General features: G+C 33.9%; 1 protein-coding gene across 1 annotated transcript in view; it reads left to right on the forward strand.

Annotated features, from left to right (window-relative positions):
* The first annotated feature begins 13,892 nt into the window (after positions 1-13,892).
* Positions 13,893-17,984, forward strand: part of LOC117570818 (uncharacterized) — an 88,249-nt gene continuing 84,157 nt past the window's right edge. Inside the window, exon 1 of the mRNA XM_034252678.2 lies at positions 13,893-14,562. The gene's annotated coding sequence lies outside the window, so the exon portion shown is untranslated. The remainder of the gene's footprint in view (positions 14,563-17,984) is intronic.

Below are 17,984 nucleotides of genomic sequence, written 5' to 3' on the forward strand. Positions count from 1 at the left end.
ACTTCGATATCGCCTGAGAAATAAACAAATTTTGTCACAATGAGGAGCTTACGCAAAAAGTACATTATTTCAAAAATCTTTCGCTGCTTTCCAACTGCAAATTCAGCAGTTGAATATATGAAGCGATTGCTCTTGCAAAAGTGAAAAGAAAAAAAATTGTATTTCATTATAATCATATTTAAAGTTTAGTTTGAAAAATTAAATCAAACATTTTGATTATTATTAAATTTGAAGCTTCTGAATAACGTTTAAATTGTAACAAAACAAAAAACAATTAAAATTAACTATTACAGTTATTATTTTTAGTGTGATACAGCTTTAGTTTTAAGCTGCTGTTAAAAGCTCACTAATACTTGCATAGCTCAAGCTGCATGGATTTCTAAGAGAGCTTTCACATCAACAGTGACTGCAGCTTGCATGTTAAAGCTCTTCTTTAGTCTTAGGTTGTTTTCATGTATTTTTGAGGGCAAAGCGTAGCCATGGTCATTCAAGGTGGTCTCGGGGCACGACATCTTTCATTTTAAGCGATGCCAACGACTCAAGTGCCAAGTAACTGATGAAGAAGAAGAAATGTACGAAGAAGAAGCAGAAGAGGCCCTAAAGGAATCATTTTATAGTCATCATCGGAAGTAGTACAAAGGCTAAACTGGACACGAAGCGAGATGAAGACGACTTGTACTAGCCGCGTTGCTCTTAGTTGCTTAAACTAGTTTTGTTTTGTAGCCAAGGCTCTTTACTTTCGTTGTTGTTGTTGCTGTTGTTGTTGCCTTCGTTCGTCGAGCATTTAATGAAGTCATTAAAAGCGGCGCGTGTGGCGCGATCTCAAATTACTTCGCATAACCGAAAATTATATACACAATGAAGGCCGTTGACGAGGAAGGCCGAGGGAGGGCAGAGAATAAGAAGCAGAGGCGAAGAGATCTAGGAGAAGTGTACGTGGAGTATTTTTACTAGGACGCGCCCAGAGACTGAGCCATGAGCTGAAAATAAACGCGGGAATAAAAAAAGAATGCAAAAAAGAACATGCAACATGCGGCTGGGCAACACAACTAATGGAGTTGCAGATGCAGTTGCGCCGCAACTCAACTGGACTGAGCGACTGTCAAACCGGTAGACAACAACAGCAACAACTGCAACAGCAACAACAGCAAAGACAACATCAGCAAGTACAACCTTCAACGCTGACTGCATCCGCGAACTAATGGACTGTGCAAAAATGAGTGACGCAGCATCAACTGACGACGACGGCGGAGACGTTGCATTGCTGAATCCTGCCGCAAGCAGCTGCCCCACCAAACAGCGACAGCAACACAGCTACGACAACGACAACGGATGGCAAGTCTTTATATGCAATGGCCATATTTAGATAAGGTAACGACAAAATTTCTACAATATATACTACTATACTATATTGTTGTAGTCAAGGCGGAGTTGCAGTTGCAGTTGCAGCTTGCAAAAGGTTTAATAATAAAAACTGATGTAAAACGCACTGGGAAATGGAAATGGAATGAAGTGAGGAGCAACGCGCACTCAAGCACACACGATGAGAGTTAAATTCGTGTTGAAATAAATTAATTGCGCTAACTTGCAACTCATGCGGCACATACAGCAGAGACCCTTTTGCCTTGCCTTTCCTTGCCTCGCCCTTCACTGATACTGGGCCTAGCGACATACCTTCCGTACGTGTTGCATGCCCCCGTCTGTTTGAAAATGTCGTCGTCGGTTTTGGGAGCTTCTTCTCAGCAGCAGCCTGCAGCATCGTGAGTGCCATCGATCAAAGTCTGCGTGCAGTTTTGAGTCTCTCTCGCGATCTTCGCTCACTTGGCTGTTTTTTTTTTTTTTGGCTTGTCTCGCCTCGAGTCAAATGTCCACAAATTAATTTTCTTTATTAAATTTTCAGCATGAAAAATGACGCGAAAAACGCTTCCGCATGCGCAGCAGCCAACGAAATATTCAACTCAGGTGTCGGACTCGCTGCCTAAGTCTAAGACCAGCTTCGGTTCTTTTTTCCTCTCTTCTCTGCCTCTTGATGTCAGACAGTCAGCAGCTTCTCCAGCTGAGTAAACTTTAATTTGGCCAAGACAATGTGCCGTTTTGAATGATTCAAACCGGTAGCCAAAGTATTTAATTGATGCGCAGCTTTTCTTTAAAAAAAAATCGCAATTCCTGTTGCTGCTTGATTAATATCCACTTAGGATTTAACAAGGATCTGCCAAACGAGTCAGTTTGACATTTAGTGAACTATTGAGTTGATAGAAAACACATTTTTGAACATACTTCAATTTGAGTGATTTCTGTGATTGATAATCCAAATGGAATCGGTGGGGTTAATCTCTTGTCACTTATTAAAATTATTCATCTTCGTTAAAGGAATAATCGAGTAATAAAAGATTTTATTAAAAAAAATTATTTAAGATTCCTGCTTGCGATCAGATAAAAATTGAAGGTGTTATTTAAGAAATACTCTTGAATGGGCAAAAACGTCTACTTAGTAGGTGTCTTAGTGGCTTTGTCTGACAATTTAGTATATTTTGCACTTTATGGTATATTTTGAATGTAGTACTATTCAATATACCAATTAAAGTCTTTGATATATTTTCAGTATTTTTGCGGTATATTAATTTGGTATATGTCAAAATTAATACCGCACTTTGGCTTTGTCTGACAATTTAGTATATTTTACACTCTTTGGTATATTTTGAATGTAGTACTATTCAATACACCAATTAAAGTCATTGATATATTTTCAGTATTTTTGCGGTATATTAATTCGGTATATTTCAAAATTAATACCACTCTGTTTTGCTGTTATTCACAATGGGTAGCGGGTATCTCACAGTCGGGCACACTCCACTGTAGCTTTCTTACATGTTTTCTTAACACATAATAAATGAGTGAACACAATCTTTAAATAAGTGTAAATAATAATCTACACTTAAGAATATCAGTTAAATTCAGCTACTGTTTTTACAACTATTTACTTAAAATATTATTTGAAATATGAACTGAAAATATGTTAAAATAGTACTAGAATTATAATAATTTAGAAATTTGCTATATTAAGAAGATTATATTTATCATATTTTCAATGACAACCCAAAGTTAAAAAAAAGCTTTAATTTTCATATATAGTTCTTTTTAAAACTTTATTCTCAACCATATCTCTGATGTTGTTCCTCACCTCGACACTTTATAGATTTTATTGATATTAAATTACCGTATGAGGAATCACTACAAATTACTAATTACTTTAAGCACTATCTAACACTCATTCAACTAATCAAAAGTGAACTCTCTATTTGCCGGCTAATAAAGCGACTCTATTGTAGCTCAAACAATAGTAAATGTTTTTATTTTCACAAAGAATTAGATCTATTATGCTGAAGGAACTGTAAATAAACTAAGAACATGAATTGAAACCAAATGAACTTTAATGAGCCAAATGCAGTGTTAGTTGAGCACAAAATCGAAACCCAAGAATAGAGACAGAGGGTGAGAGAGGATGAAGTGCTGATGGCAAAAGCAAAGGCAAAGGAAAGATCCAAGTCATTTCCAGCCAACTTCAATTAGGCGGAGTTCAATTCAATTTTGGAGAATGCCGAGCCAGACAGACAGACAGACGGAGAGAAAGACAGACAGCAAAAGGAAATAATAAGGCGTAACTAAATAGGCGCTTTAGTCTATAATAATGACACAATTTCCGCCGATGTTGAATCGCATAGGGGACGAGGCGACGACGATGAGTGCTCGGGTTGGATTGTTGAGTTTGGTTTTCCACTCCAGGAAGTTCACATGACTTTTGCCTTCTGTTGGCGACGATGACTTTGCGAAAAAACAAAACCCCCGAGAATATTGTATATTGGAGCATTAATTCCATTTTCGAAGCTCACAGTTCGCTCGCGTCACAGTTGAGAGTTCATCGTCGACTGATTGTGTAAGTAGCAACCTAAATGATGATGATGATTCGTAATAAATTTAATATTAACCAGCATTTTGTACCCGCCGCGCATTGTTTGCCAAATTGCCAGTGTTTTCGAGGGGGGGGGAGCGGAAGGTAGAGAGAGAGGCAAATATGTTAATTCGTATCACCTTCGTCTATCAGTGGGCCAAGTGTCACTCATGGCATTTCATATTCGTGTATGACAGGTGCACAAAGAGCCCAAAAAGTACTCGAAGTCTATAATTAACATAGCTAAGTGCTGTAAATGCACATTGCTGGGGCGTCAACTCTTCTTACCTACCGAGTATATAGGGTATAGGAAGTTCCTGAACAATTACCGCTTTGTAATAGCATTTAATGACTTCATTTTTATGAAATGTGCACAACCCATCAACAACTAGCGGCGCTTTCCATAGCAATTCGATCTTATCGCCTGCTCTAGATACCCGAAAGAGATACAACCCAAGATCCATCCAAGTTGGGGTTGCTAAAATGTTGCTATATATTTAACATACTACATTGTGAAAATTATAGAGTATTTCGATTCTCTGGCTCCCCTTTAAACTGAGTACTCCACCCTGCAAATAATGTACTTATAAAAGCATGAACTTTTTTACACCCTTTTTTTTTAGCATGTACTGTAATTTAGATACGCTTTAGAGAGGCGTAATAGACTTTTGTGTATGTACATATGTATTCTATACGTTCAATAATGCTTTGTTTTTCTGTTTAATTTTATAGAAATAAGTAACTTAATTTTAAATCATAATGGTATTTAGATTATGTGTTTCTTTAAGTTAAAGATAGTACTGTTTAGGTTGATTGTTTGATCATTTATATTACTAGAGGAACTATACAATTTCTTGTATGTATTTTTACACTAGTTTTTTTTTTTTATATATATTTTGCTGTCTTCTCTATATATTCTATGAGTGAGATAAAGCATTGTTTATTTTCTTTATGTATTTAATTTTTTTTTTTTTTTTGTAATATGATTTTAAAGCTGTCCTAAATGATATTTGGAATAGCTGATTCTTCAAGGTATGATTACTATATTGATAGAAACTTAATAGACTTTTATGTATGTATATTATAAGCTAGAGGAAGCTTTGTTTGTTTGTCAGTTTAATTTTTTAAAAATATGGTTTTAAAGTTATCCGAAATGATATTTTGAATAGATGATGATTCCTCAAGGTTGGTTGACTTTATTGCTAAAGAAACTATACAATAAAAAACACAAAAAATTCTTCTTGACTTTATTCTTACTTTTTATATTGTATCTTTAGATGTCTATCCCTTGCCAAATGTGTCTTTAATTTGCAGTCTAATCTCCCATGCGAATCACATAAGTTTCACAGCTGCCAAATATATCGCCTCATAATTTTATCTTTGAATCTTTGCATCTCGCTGACCAACCCAAGTCGTAAATCCCTTTTTTGGGGCGCAAATAATGTTCTATTTGAATGTGCATAGTTATGTGTTGTAATATTCCCATGTCCTTGGTTAAGTGCAAAATAACTCGAGAGTGAGAGTAAGAGTCAGAGAGAGAGAGAGAGAGAAAGAGAAGGACGTCCAAAAACAATTTGTATTTGCAAATTGCAAAAAGCTTTTAACATTATCTGAATGGTAATCTGATCCGATTATCATTGACTGGTCACATAAGCAGAGAGCAAATCCCAAAGCCAAATGCAACTCATAGACCAAGTTGAAAGACTCGAGTACCAGTTTTAAGCCCTAATCCATGGCAATGTCATTAAAAGTATTTAAGAGCCTGGTCTAGAGACAGCATTGTGGCGACTAAGATTGAGAATGGAAACTGAGAAACGAGACTAGAGACTAGAGAGAGAAAGAGAGAGACGGAGACAATTGGCAAGTTGTTGACGTTGCGTTGACTTCGATCCCAATGCATAATCGTAAACATCACTTTGCATAAGAAGAATGCTCCATCAATGGCTGAAACGAGGCTCGTTTTACGTTTGCGAATTGTGCGTTTCTCGGCTTCTATCTAAAGTGATATTAATTAAAAGATCATTTATATCAGTGCTCATAAAATAGCAAAATGTTCAACCGCCACACGAAAAATGCTGCTGACATACGATGGCCTCATCAGTGCCACTCGGAATCAGCCAAGTTGCGGATGAGGATGTCGATGTCGATGTGGATGTGGATGTGGATGTGACTGTGGATGGGGACAAAGTCAACAAGGCAGAGTAGTTGAGGTAAACAATAGCGAATGCTTGATGCTCTAGGAAATGCTTCAAAATATATAGAACTGTTTGTGTGGTGATTAAGCTAACAACGCACAGCTTTAAAGGTAAGAGCAGGAGGTTCACATATTTGCACAACACAGTCTATGTAATTTTATTGTACAATAAGCTTGAAATATTTAAAATTCTTTTCTATCTATCTTAAATCGCATTTTAAGAAAGAAATGAACGAAATTTTCTATGTATATATGCACCTCTTAAATGGTAAGAGCTGGAAGGCTGACATTATATACGTAATTTTATCGTAAAATGAGTCTGGAATATTAAAATTCCATCTATAACTCTTATAAATCACGCATAATAAACGAAATGATGTGTATTTATATAAAAACACATCTTAAATGGTACAAGCTAGGAGGCTGTAATTTTACAAAACATAGTTTACTTCATTTCATCATTCAATAAGTCTAGAAATTTCAAGGTTTCTAATTTTTACCATTTTAAGTTGCGTATTAAGATATAAATAAGTGGCTGGAAATATACCGCAGCTCAAATTGTAAGAGCTAGGAGGTTGAAATTGGTACAGAATACAGTTTCCGTAATTTAATCGTATATTAAGACTGGGAGTTATATCAAATAAAAAATAGAAGAAAAAAATAATCGTAATATTATATGCTTATGTGTATATTGGCACTGCTGAAATGGTAAGAGTCAGGAGGCTGACACTTATTATACAACATAGTTGACCTTTTTTTGTGGAATAAAACTGGAATGTTCAAAACTGCCTATTTGCTTACTATTTAAAATCGCAGAATTATAGAAATATGAAATATTTTCGAGAGACTATAAACTTAAATGTAAAATATATCGTTACAAAACAACATGCAGTTCAAAAATAACTCAAATAAAATATCAATAATTATAATTAATTATATTACAAATCAAAAAGTGAGGCAAACTCAATCTCAATCTGCTATTTAACCAATATTCTTTTAAATAAGTAGCCAACCATATTATTTATTAATTTTTTTTAGCAGTATATAATTTTATCACGCTTTGATAAAGGCGTGACAGAGTTTTCTATATAATTTAAAGGTAGACAAAGGTTTTGTTTGTCTGTTTAATTTCGTACCAATAAGAAATTTGATTTTAAAGCTATCCTAAGTGATTACTTTACTTTTGTTTATTATTTCTTTGATAAGTATTGAACCTGTACAGCAAAAAGAATAGAGATTATAGATACTATAACAACACTGGGATCAAACTTCATATTCATTTTTTTACTAGCACCTAAATTCTGTCTGCTTAGTGAGTGTATCTCAAAGTTGGGATGTGACACACAAAATGTTGTCGCTCAGCGCCTTGATATTTATTGATACTGACAATGAACTCTGCGCTGGCTATGACGATGACGATGTCGACGGCGATGACGATGGCGATGGCGATGGCTGGTCCTCCTGCTTGACGTCGGCTGAAGATGACAAGTTATGCAAATCGTGGAGACACCAAGATCAAAATAAACTGAACTGAACTGAACGCAGCCATACAGGTGAGTGGGCAGTGCAAGCGGACAAGGACAAGGTCGATCGTTGCTGTCGCAAACGAGTGCAAAAGTGCAAGATTGATGGCGAAATTACTTGAAATGTTTGTCGACCTGTGGCCACATGACGTTGCAAAGGCCAAGAACGGAAAGGAGAGCAACAGCAACAACAACAGCGTAACTTAGACAAATGTCGCGACTGTCTTGTGAGTCCAAGTTCGGTTGATCAATCTGCAACGCCTACCCGAAAGTCAAAGCCAAAGTTAAAGCTGTGGCTCAAAGCTTGTGGCTTGTGGCTTAGTTAGTTGTCCTGCCCTGCGCAGTAAAAACCTGTCTCTCTTTCTGTCTCTGTGCCACAAATCGTCTTGTGGCACTTGCCTTTTGCCTACTTTGTGGCCTGGACTATGGCCAGGGATGGGCATGGGACTCTGGCATGAGACTCTGTCTGGTTGTCTGGACTGGGTTGGGCTGCCTTCAATCAGTCGAACGCAATTCGAGTTGACAACATGTCGCAAATGCGTGCGGCATGCGGCAAGCGACGGTCGCTGCTCCTCTCCACTGACTATGTTACAACATGCTGCACTCTTATGATTATATAGATTATATTGCCTGCCATTCTTCATTCCACTTCGCTTCTCTTTCTCTCTCTCGCTCTCTCTCTCTCACTCTACTTCAGCGTCAACGTTCGCTCAGTCAGCCGCATGTAATCCGCATCGTTGCAACGTTGCAGCCTTGCCTCAGTGTGTTGCACTGTGATTGAAAGATTGAGTGCCGGGCACAATTAAAGTTCTGTATGATGTATGTACAGCAATTGTCGCAGTCCCAATTTGGCATCAAGTTTGTTAAAGCAAATGCCTGCAAAACAGGTGACTCCTCTCCTCTGCAGCATGCAACATTTGTGGCAGCAACCAGCAGCCAGTTAGCACAGGTGCCATATGGACTGACACTTTGAGTTATCTATATGTAATTGATTTGCTGCCCAAGTGTCAACCATTAGCTGATCAGCACAAAAGGGACTCGCGACTCATAAATTTAAATGGAAGTTGTTGCGAGTCATTTAAATTTAGAACACGTCTGGAATAGTTAATTTAATAGACACTTTTTTTATATGAAATTATAAGATAGTGTCGAATAAGCAATTAATTATATTATTGTCGAAAAATCGATTGGCTTTTAGCTAAATTAAATGGTGATTTTAATGATTTCAAAATAAGTATTTATTATTTTTTCGTTATTTCTATTCTAAGGTGTATTAATACAAAACTTATTGCAACGACAAATATATACGTATTTATCTTTATAATAAATTAAATTCAAGAATAGATAATATAATTATTATTATTAATTAGTATTATCATTTTTGAAAATTCCTTGGCGCTATATTTATATTCTTTACCAACGTAAACTGCCAAGACGTTATAGCCAAGTCCGTCTGTCCGTCCGTCCGTATGAACACCTTGATCTAAGTAATATAATATTTGCATGCAGCTTAAGTTTCAAATCGATTAAAATATATTTTAAAGCTAAAGTTTGGTGCATACAATGACCTTATGTCCTTATGATTTCTGAAAATTTGCGATTAGATAAAAATTGTATTCCAAAAAACTTACAATAGGGTCTCAGTTGCTTTGACTGTCAATCTAGTATATTTTGTTCAGTATTGTATATTTTAAATGCAGAACTATATGAATATACCAAATATAACCATTGGTATGTTTTAGTATTTTCGGTATATTAATTTAGTATATTGTAAGAAAAGTTATGGTTTTATAACATAGGTAGCGGTTGACAATATTTTACAAAACATTTTACAAAATTATTAAACTAAATTACACATATTTGCTGTGTAAACATAAAAGGAGTACTACTCTTACTTTAAGTTAAGAACTTGACAAATAATCTAAATTATAAATTAAAGCATAACCGAATCCTAGAGATTATAGGAATCCAAAAAGATTAAAAACAAATATACAACTCTCTTACTTTTTTTTTGTATGAAATAACCTTTTTGATTTAATAAATATAACTATATTATAATTATTATTTCCGATACTTTATAATACCAAGCTTTAAAACTATTAATACCAATGTTTAAATTAATGTCTAAATACTAGTAAATTTAGTTATTTAAAGATTGTGTGATCTTTATTCTAAGCCGACTTTTTTGTTGTTTATAGAAGTCGCATCGAGCAGGAAGTTTGAATGAATGGAAATTGCATAAGTTATATGAGTTTATCTGAGCGATAAAGTTAAATGCAAGAGTGAACGGGGAGTATTTGTTGTTGTTGTTGTTGTTATTGTGCAGACAACATCCTCACATGCGTGTTTAGTAAAAGAAATCATTAAATACATCACTCTTTGACGCTATCAAACGCTTTTCAATGGCCTTCAGCGCACACTGTCCACACACACACACACACACACACACACTGATCGGAGGATTCTGGGGAGAAGATTAGCAGATGCGAGAGGGGGAGAGACAGAGGAGAGGAGAGGAGTAGAGGAAAGCTTGAACAAGTTGGCGGAAATGCGCAATGCCGCATGTTGCATGTTGCGGCCAAGAGATGCATTTTGGTGGCATAAAAGACCGGCTTATTGACATAACAATAAAATGCGCAACAATCAAAATAATGCTGGATTTACAACAAAGCATATTAAATAGCCAGCGAGCAAAAAGTGCCATAAAATGCAACTTAATAAAAATAAAAATACGAAAAAGAATAATAAAAATAAAAGTAAAGGGAATAATGAAAATGAAGATGTGCAGCGCGAATTTTGCAGTAATTTGAGATTACGTTGAGCATTATGAATGCACCTCTTCTCTCTCTCTCTCTCCCTCTCCCTCTCTATACCGTCTTCAGTCTTGACCAAGTTCAAGCCGAAAGCATTGCCAACTTTTACAGCAAGCGGCTAATGAATGGCCACGGCTTTTGTTGTTGGTAATGAAGTGTTGGCCATAATGCCAAGGCGACGATGATGATGTTGATGACCACAACAACGTTGACACTCTGCAGATAAGCCAGATAAGAAAGCTGAGGAGCTAAAACATCAACACTGAAAAAAAGAGTTCTCTAATTATGGTTTTGATCTTAGTACGAAGAATTGTGGTCTAAAAAGTGTGGCAACAATATGAAAATTATAATATTAGAAAACACATCTTGATTTCAAGAACAAAAAAACAAAAAATCTTATATATTTAACACAAATATTCTTATTACATAAAAGATCAAAAAAATTTGAATAAAGAGAAGTTGAAGTGCACAATAGTTGTCCTTTAAAAAAGACCAGTTTCTAAAATGAACAAAAAAAAAAAACATTCGTTTTTAAAATTGTTTTGTTAAAAAAAGAACTCTTTAAGAACAAATAAAAATATTAGACTGAAAAATGCAAAATTCTCCAAATAAGGTAAAAAATACTAGATTCTGTAATCTGTAATGCATCGAAAATTTCTCTAAAGTTTTTATTTAGATTTCATTATTTTCGTTCATAGCTCAGTTAGTCGAGATTGCACTAATTATTTTTTATTCCAGTATGTAGGAGATCAAGAAGATCTATGATAAGTATATCTTGAGTAGAGTTATTAACATACAACTGAAGAACTGAATGCGCTAGTTGAATAAAATAAAAAAAATAAACCATAAAATATAATGTGATATTTTTTTATCTTATAATAAGTTATTTTGATCCTAAAACCTTTCCTTTAAAGATTGTTTCCTCTTTATCAATACGAACTTGTTTCTTGTATCTAATGTTCTTGAAATCAAGATTTTTAACATTTTATGTACTTGACTTTGTAAACCAAAAACTATATAATATTTTCTTGTTATCAATAAGAACTAACGATTTTTAACATTAAGATTTTCATGTGCTTAACTTTTTAGACCAAAAACTATAAGATATTATCCTGTTATCAATAAGAACTTGGGCCCTATACCAAATGTTCTTGAAATCAAATCAAATCAAATTATGTTTTCTAATATTAGGATTTTCATATTTTCCCATCTTTTTAGACCTAAATTCGTTGTGCTAAGATCAAAGTCATGATTTTATAACTTTTTGTCTCAGTGTGTAATTGAAAGACAGTAAGTTTTACAGGGTATCTGAGACCGAGCCAACTGAAAGCTAAAGCTAATGTTGTTTGCTTGTGGGCAAATATTTGGCTTTGACTTAAGCCGAGGCCAAGAAGACGGCTTTTTGCCTTTGACCAGTGCATTCATTGTCTTGGTCACGGGGGGGAAAGGGCTCAAACTCAACTCGCAGTTAGGCGGCAATGTCCAAATGACATGCAAGAGACAAATCATGATTTGTAGTCAAAAGGAGAGAAAGAAGAGGAAGATGAAGGAAAAGGAGAAGGAGAAAACGTAGAGGAATCGTTTACAGCTGCGCCTTGCAGCGTCAACAATGAAATTGTCAAGTGTTGACAAATAAATTTGAGGATTTCGAGAAGATTTACTTATGCTAATGAAAGACACTTGTCACAAATATCCACACACATAAATCTCGCCGTCTCTCTCTCTCTCTCTCTCTGTCTCTGTCTTGCAGCATTATCCCATGCGGCATCTTCTTTAAGTGCGGGCCGTTTGTCGACAACGTTGCCTTGCATAAATATGCGCCACTAGCTAAAAGTTTCAAGACAGAGCTGAAGCTGGAACTGAGAAGCTGAAGTGATACTGACCGAGGAGTTTCGGTTCCAGTTCTGTTGTGGAAAATAGCAAAAGTACCGTAACAAATTGCCAAGTTAAAGAATTTGACGAGAGATGCAAAATGAGCGAGAAAGAGTTGTTCGTGGAATGGAAATGGAAAATGGAAATGTCCATAGAAATGGCTATAGGTATGAGTTTTGACTTTGTCTTCGCCTTCGTCTTTTGGGGGTATGGGAATTGGTGTTGGGACACTCGCAGAACATGCACCACGAATACCCACATAAATATTTATGAATGTATAAGTGAAATGACAGAATTCATCTATTCTGTTCGCTTTGCTGCTTGCGCAAAAAAGTGCAACAAGTTGCTTGGAAAAGTTGTTAGAAGGTGAGTTTCTACGACTTGCAGATGCTGTATGACTAATGAGAGCTTTAATGGATTCTCTCTCTGTGAAGCAATCGTGCTGAAATTTTCAGAATATTGAAATTACACATTTTTCTATAACAATGCCAAAAATAAAAGTTGTCGCTTTGAAAATGCGCTGCTAATCTACATTTAAATAAATATATTTATAAAGTGAAAAAATCTTTATCTTACTTTTATTATTCTGCTCTTGCTGCTTGCGCAAAAAAGTGCAACAAGTTGCTTGGAAAAGTTGTTAGAAGGTGAGTTTCTACGACTTGCAGATGCTGTATGACTAATGAGAGCTTTAATGGATTCTCTCTCTGTGAAGCAATCGTGCTGAAATTTTCAGAATATTGATATTACACATTTTTCTATTACTATGCCAAAAATAAAAGTTGTAGCTTTGAAAATGAGATGTTGAGTTGAATTTAAATAAATATATAAAGTGCGAAAAATTAAAAAGAAAAACATAATCTTTTAATTTTCTTCTCTTGCAGCTAGGACTGAAGTTTTGATTCCTCTGTACAATCGCTTCATTTGATTATTTATAACAGCTCTAATAATGGTAAAATTTCACACGCTCACAACCTTTTGAGTTGAAAAGTCCTCAACTACAACAACATTGTCTGCATCAGGTAAAGTGTAATAAAAGCAGCGCCAACATTGTAAACTAATCAAAAACGAAAAAACAAAAAAGGTCTCCATCTCCAAGTTCGGCTGGATAAAACAATAAATTTCTAAAATATAACCACTAAATTGCATAGCACACAACACAATTCGTATGTTGTGTGTTGCCCTCTCGCTCTCGCTTAAGCGCACGCTGCTCTGGCAGCATAATTGAGTAATTAAACAAATTGCGCTCAAACTCAGAAAAACGAAACCTGTTTGCACTCGTCGTCGGCACTCAGCCAAACAGGTTACCCACACAACAACAACAGTGTGAGCTCAATGAACGGAACGTTGTGGGAAACGTTTTGGCAATCGAAACGAACTGGAAAGCAATCAGACGGGTTCGTCGTTGCGTTGTGTTCGACATGCAACGTGTTGCGTGTTCGCGTTCGCTGAACGCAACCAAAACGTTCGAGTGACAAAGCAGCAGCAGTGGTGAGTGCAACGATGCTTGAGTGAAACGACGCGCTGCGTTTGCGAGTCAGTCGATTTTTAGCGTTCGTACGACAAAATTCGCCGCGGCCGCACGTTCTGTTCTTTCGCATTTCGTTCGTCGTTCGCATAAGACGAGATAAATTTCAAAACACACGCAAATATCAAATGCGAAAAACCAAACTCTAAATTTGATCGGCAACAAAATTAAATACAAATTGGAGAATAAAAAGTCAAATTATTGCGTAGAAATTTTGTGTTGTGCCCCCCAAATAGTGCCTCAAAAAAGTCAACAGCTGTCTGTTTTACACAACAAAAATAAAATAACAAATTTACAGTTATTATAAATACACACACACACACAAACACACGCATACAAATAGATAACAAAATTGATCAAGTGCCAAAAAGCAACAAGTTCAAGTTTGTGCAGCAAAATTTTGCAAATTTCTCAGTGCAATTATTCACCCAACAACAACAAAAAGTGCAAAAAAAATTAATACAAATTTTAATTACAAAAAGAAGCAAATTTCGCTGTTAATTTGTTGAAATAAAAATAAATTGTTTTCGAGGAAGAAAGGCAGGGAAAAAGTTTTCCCGCTGTGACGCCTGCGCAGCTGCAAAATTCTAATTGGATAAATTTTTTTTGCGGCACGCCGCCAAAACAGGAAACGGAAGCGGCTGCACGCCATTTGTAATACCGCAACATCGAACGCAGCATAAAAGGTAATACTGAAAAAAATATATATTTAAAATAAATAAAAACTACAAACAAATCCATTGAGATAAAAAGTTAACGCTTTTATCTGATTTATGTGCAAATATTTCAACTGTAATTAGCCAAAAAAGAGAAAAAACAAACCAGAGAGATGACAAAGCCATAAGCCGCAAACCTGACCAAATTATGTCAGTCAGTCAGTTTGTCAGCAACAACAAAAACAACAACCAAAATTATGGGAAGCATGACAACAAGTGAGCAATGTTTTGATCTCAAGTGTGCCGCCTTTTTGATGCTCTATCCCAAAAGGTGTTAATGGAATGTGCGAACAATTTAGACAGCTGTCAATCAAAGTCGTTTTGGGAGAGTTCATTTTAGATATTTATTTTATTTAGACAATTTGTCTAAAGTCTACAAATGATATATGATAGTCAATTTCTGTAAATAATTGTATTTGCAAACAATATTATTATTTAGTATAAAACAAAATACTAATAACAAAATCCACTTGCGATCGATAAGTTAAGAAATGTTTCATGAAATTTCCAATTTTAATATCGAGAAATGTTCTATAATACTTTGCAATTTTAGAACAAAGAAATGTTCTATTAATTATTGCAAATTTGTTTGGTAGAAAATGTTTTTATGCAGTTTTGATATCAAATGTTTTTTGATTCTTTGCAATTTAACATATGTTCTAAAAAATGTTCTTTTTATTTTTTAATTTTGACCATTTTTTGCATTTTAAAATGTTTTAGGATTGAGTAATGTTTTATGAAATTTGAAATTGTAAAGCAATGTGTTTTTATTTTTTGCTGTTTTTGGTACGAAATATTTTTTTTTTTTTTTTATAAAATTTTGATATGGAATGTTTTATGACATTTTGCAATTTTTGGTCAAAAAAAGGTTTTTATATTTTGTGTATTATTAAATGTGTTAGTCTTAAGAAATGTTCTATGAAACTTAAATCTTAATATTTTAGTGCAAATTAATATTTTATTATATTTGGCAATTTTTGTAGTGAAAGATCTTCTATATCAAATCAAATTTTTTGTTGTTCTACAACATTTTACAATTTTTGTTTAAGAATATGCTCTGTAAATTTTGCATTTTTTATGAAAAGAATTGTTCTATGAAATTTTAAAATTTCGTGTTGAAAAATGTTTGATAAAATTTGCAATTTTTGTGCTAAAATTGTTCTATGAAATTTGTACTTTTAGTGTAGAGAAACGTTCCAAGAAATTTATCATTTTAGTGTTAGAAAATGTTGTTGAATTTTCAAAATAATATTATATTTTAAAGTTTCGTTTGTTTGATAAGTCGATGATGTCCACTTCATATTAATTATATAGCTTGCAAAATGATGCCCTGTGAAATTCTTCTGCTAAGATTAACAATTTTCAATAATTCATATCTCAGTTATTGAAAATGTTTAAGTGTTAACATTTTTTAATAAAATTGTAGTTGAAATTTCAAGTTTCTTGTTTGCAAATTGTGTGTTATTTTGTATTTTATATAACATATTTTGCACTATTTTTGCATTAAATTATTTTAACTATTATATTATTAACTTGTTGTATTTTGCAATATTTATACATTAAATTAAGTGAAATCGATTTGTTCACTTACCATTTACGCTGTCAATCAAAGCAGCTGCAAATTGCAGTTGCAGTCGATTAAAATAATTATTGCAAAAATCAATAGAATGTGTCACATAAAGAGTGACAATCACTCAACTACCCTAAAATGCAGTGTATAACATGATATCTAAACGACACTTTGACATTATTTGAAATTTTGCTTTAGCTTTTGTTTAGTTTTTATTTTGCTTTGCTTTGCTTTGCTTTGTGTTTGACTTTGTTTTGATTTGTTTGGCTTTGTTTTTGGTCGTGTTTTGCTTGTGTTTTATCTACACATATCTATCTGCTTATGTTAAATCAGTTTGTTGTTGTTGTTGTTGTGTTGTGGCTGCTTTTATAATATCCATGATTAAATTTGACAGTTGACAACTTTTCTCGTTGTTGTCTGTCATTTAAATGTGTGTTAATGTTGCACGTGTGTGTTTGCATTTTGTTTCAAATTGACAATTCAACTGGCGTTTTACATGCCACGCACACACACACACACACACACACACACAAATTATCGACATTGACCTGAAGTATGAGTGTGTGTGTGTGTTTGTGTGTGTTGCAAGCTACTTGATGTTGGCATAATAAGCACATTAACTAGAGCAACAACCAAATGACAACGCATTAGGCCCACTCTACAAGGGCGTGATTTAATGTCCCCCCCCTCCCACTTTGGCTTTACATTTTAGATATTCAAGTCATGACAAAAGCCTCTCAAAATAGGAATTTTAATTCACAACAGGATCGTGATGTTTTCTGGGTTTCCATATGAAATGCAAACTCAAGCGATTTTTATTAAAAGTGTGTGAAAATGTTTACATTTTTATTTATGTTGATCTATTGAAATGATAAAGCTATGCAAGACAAATAGACTCAGTTTAGTAAAATCACAAACTGTTTTTAAACTAATAAAATAAGAATGTATATGTATTTACTTTCTAGCTTATACTTGAATATTTGTAAATTCGAAAATTAAATTTCTATGAAGCAGTAATAAGAATTTTTTCTTATTCGGAATTTAAAAAAAATCTTGCTAAGCATAAAATGAATTTAGCCTAATATTGAAAGATACAAAATAAATTAAAATTTAAAGATATTCCCGTTCTAGTTTATACTTTAGTGTTGATCTATTAAAATGATTAAGTTATGACATGAAATATTCATAATTCCTTCTTCTTCAGTTTACTCAAGTTTGTCGAATATTTGGAGACTTGCTAAATTAAATAAACTAAAACAAAAACACATATAATAATCTAAAAACTTATTAAAACTATCATATTTTAGAGATATTTATATTTTAATTTTATTTACAAATCGAAGTTGAAATTTCCATATTTAATTAGAATTGTGTTAATATATTATCAATGTTGTTAAATGTTTTCAGACTTGTTTAACTAAATTTAATACAATAATAATTAATAGAATTTATAGATATTTCAGTTTTCATTTATTCCTTAAAATAAATTTTAAATCAAAGTTGAAATTTCTCATCATTTTACAAACTTACATAAACCTTATTTAATTAGAATTTGTCTAATTGATTGCCAATGTAAGCATTGAATACGTTTGTTGAATATTGCATAATATAGTAGAATATCAAATTGTAAGTAGCAGCAAGTTTAGTGCCCAAAATAATAAACAATTTGCGTTATCATTGCATAGTTAAACTAAGTAAAGGCAGCTTTAAGCCAACAGCTGTAACAGAGATACGTAAAAGTCAACTATTATATTTTATTATCAGAGCATTATAATGATTGGCCAAACATACAGCTGAGGCTTAAGGCCAAAAACAAGAAGCC

Source organism: Drosophila albomicans, chromosome 3 (genome assembly GCF_009650485.2).
Source record: "Drosophila albomicans strain 15112-1751.03 chromosome 3, ASM965048v2, whole genome shotgun sequence".
Classification (NCBI taxonomy): Eukaryota; Metazoa; Arthropoda; class Insecta; order Diptera; family Drosophilidae; genus Drosophila; species Drosophila albomicans.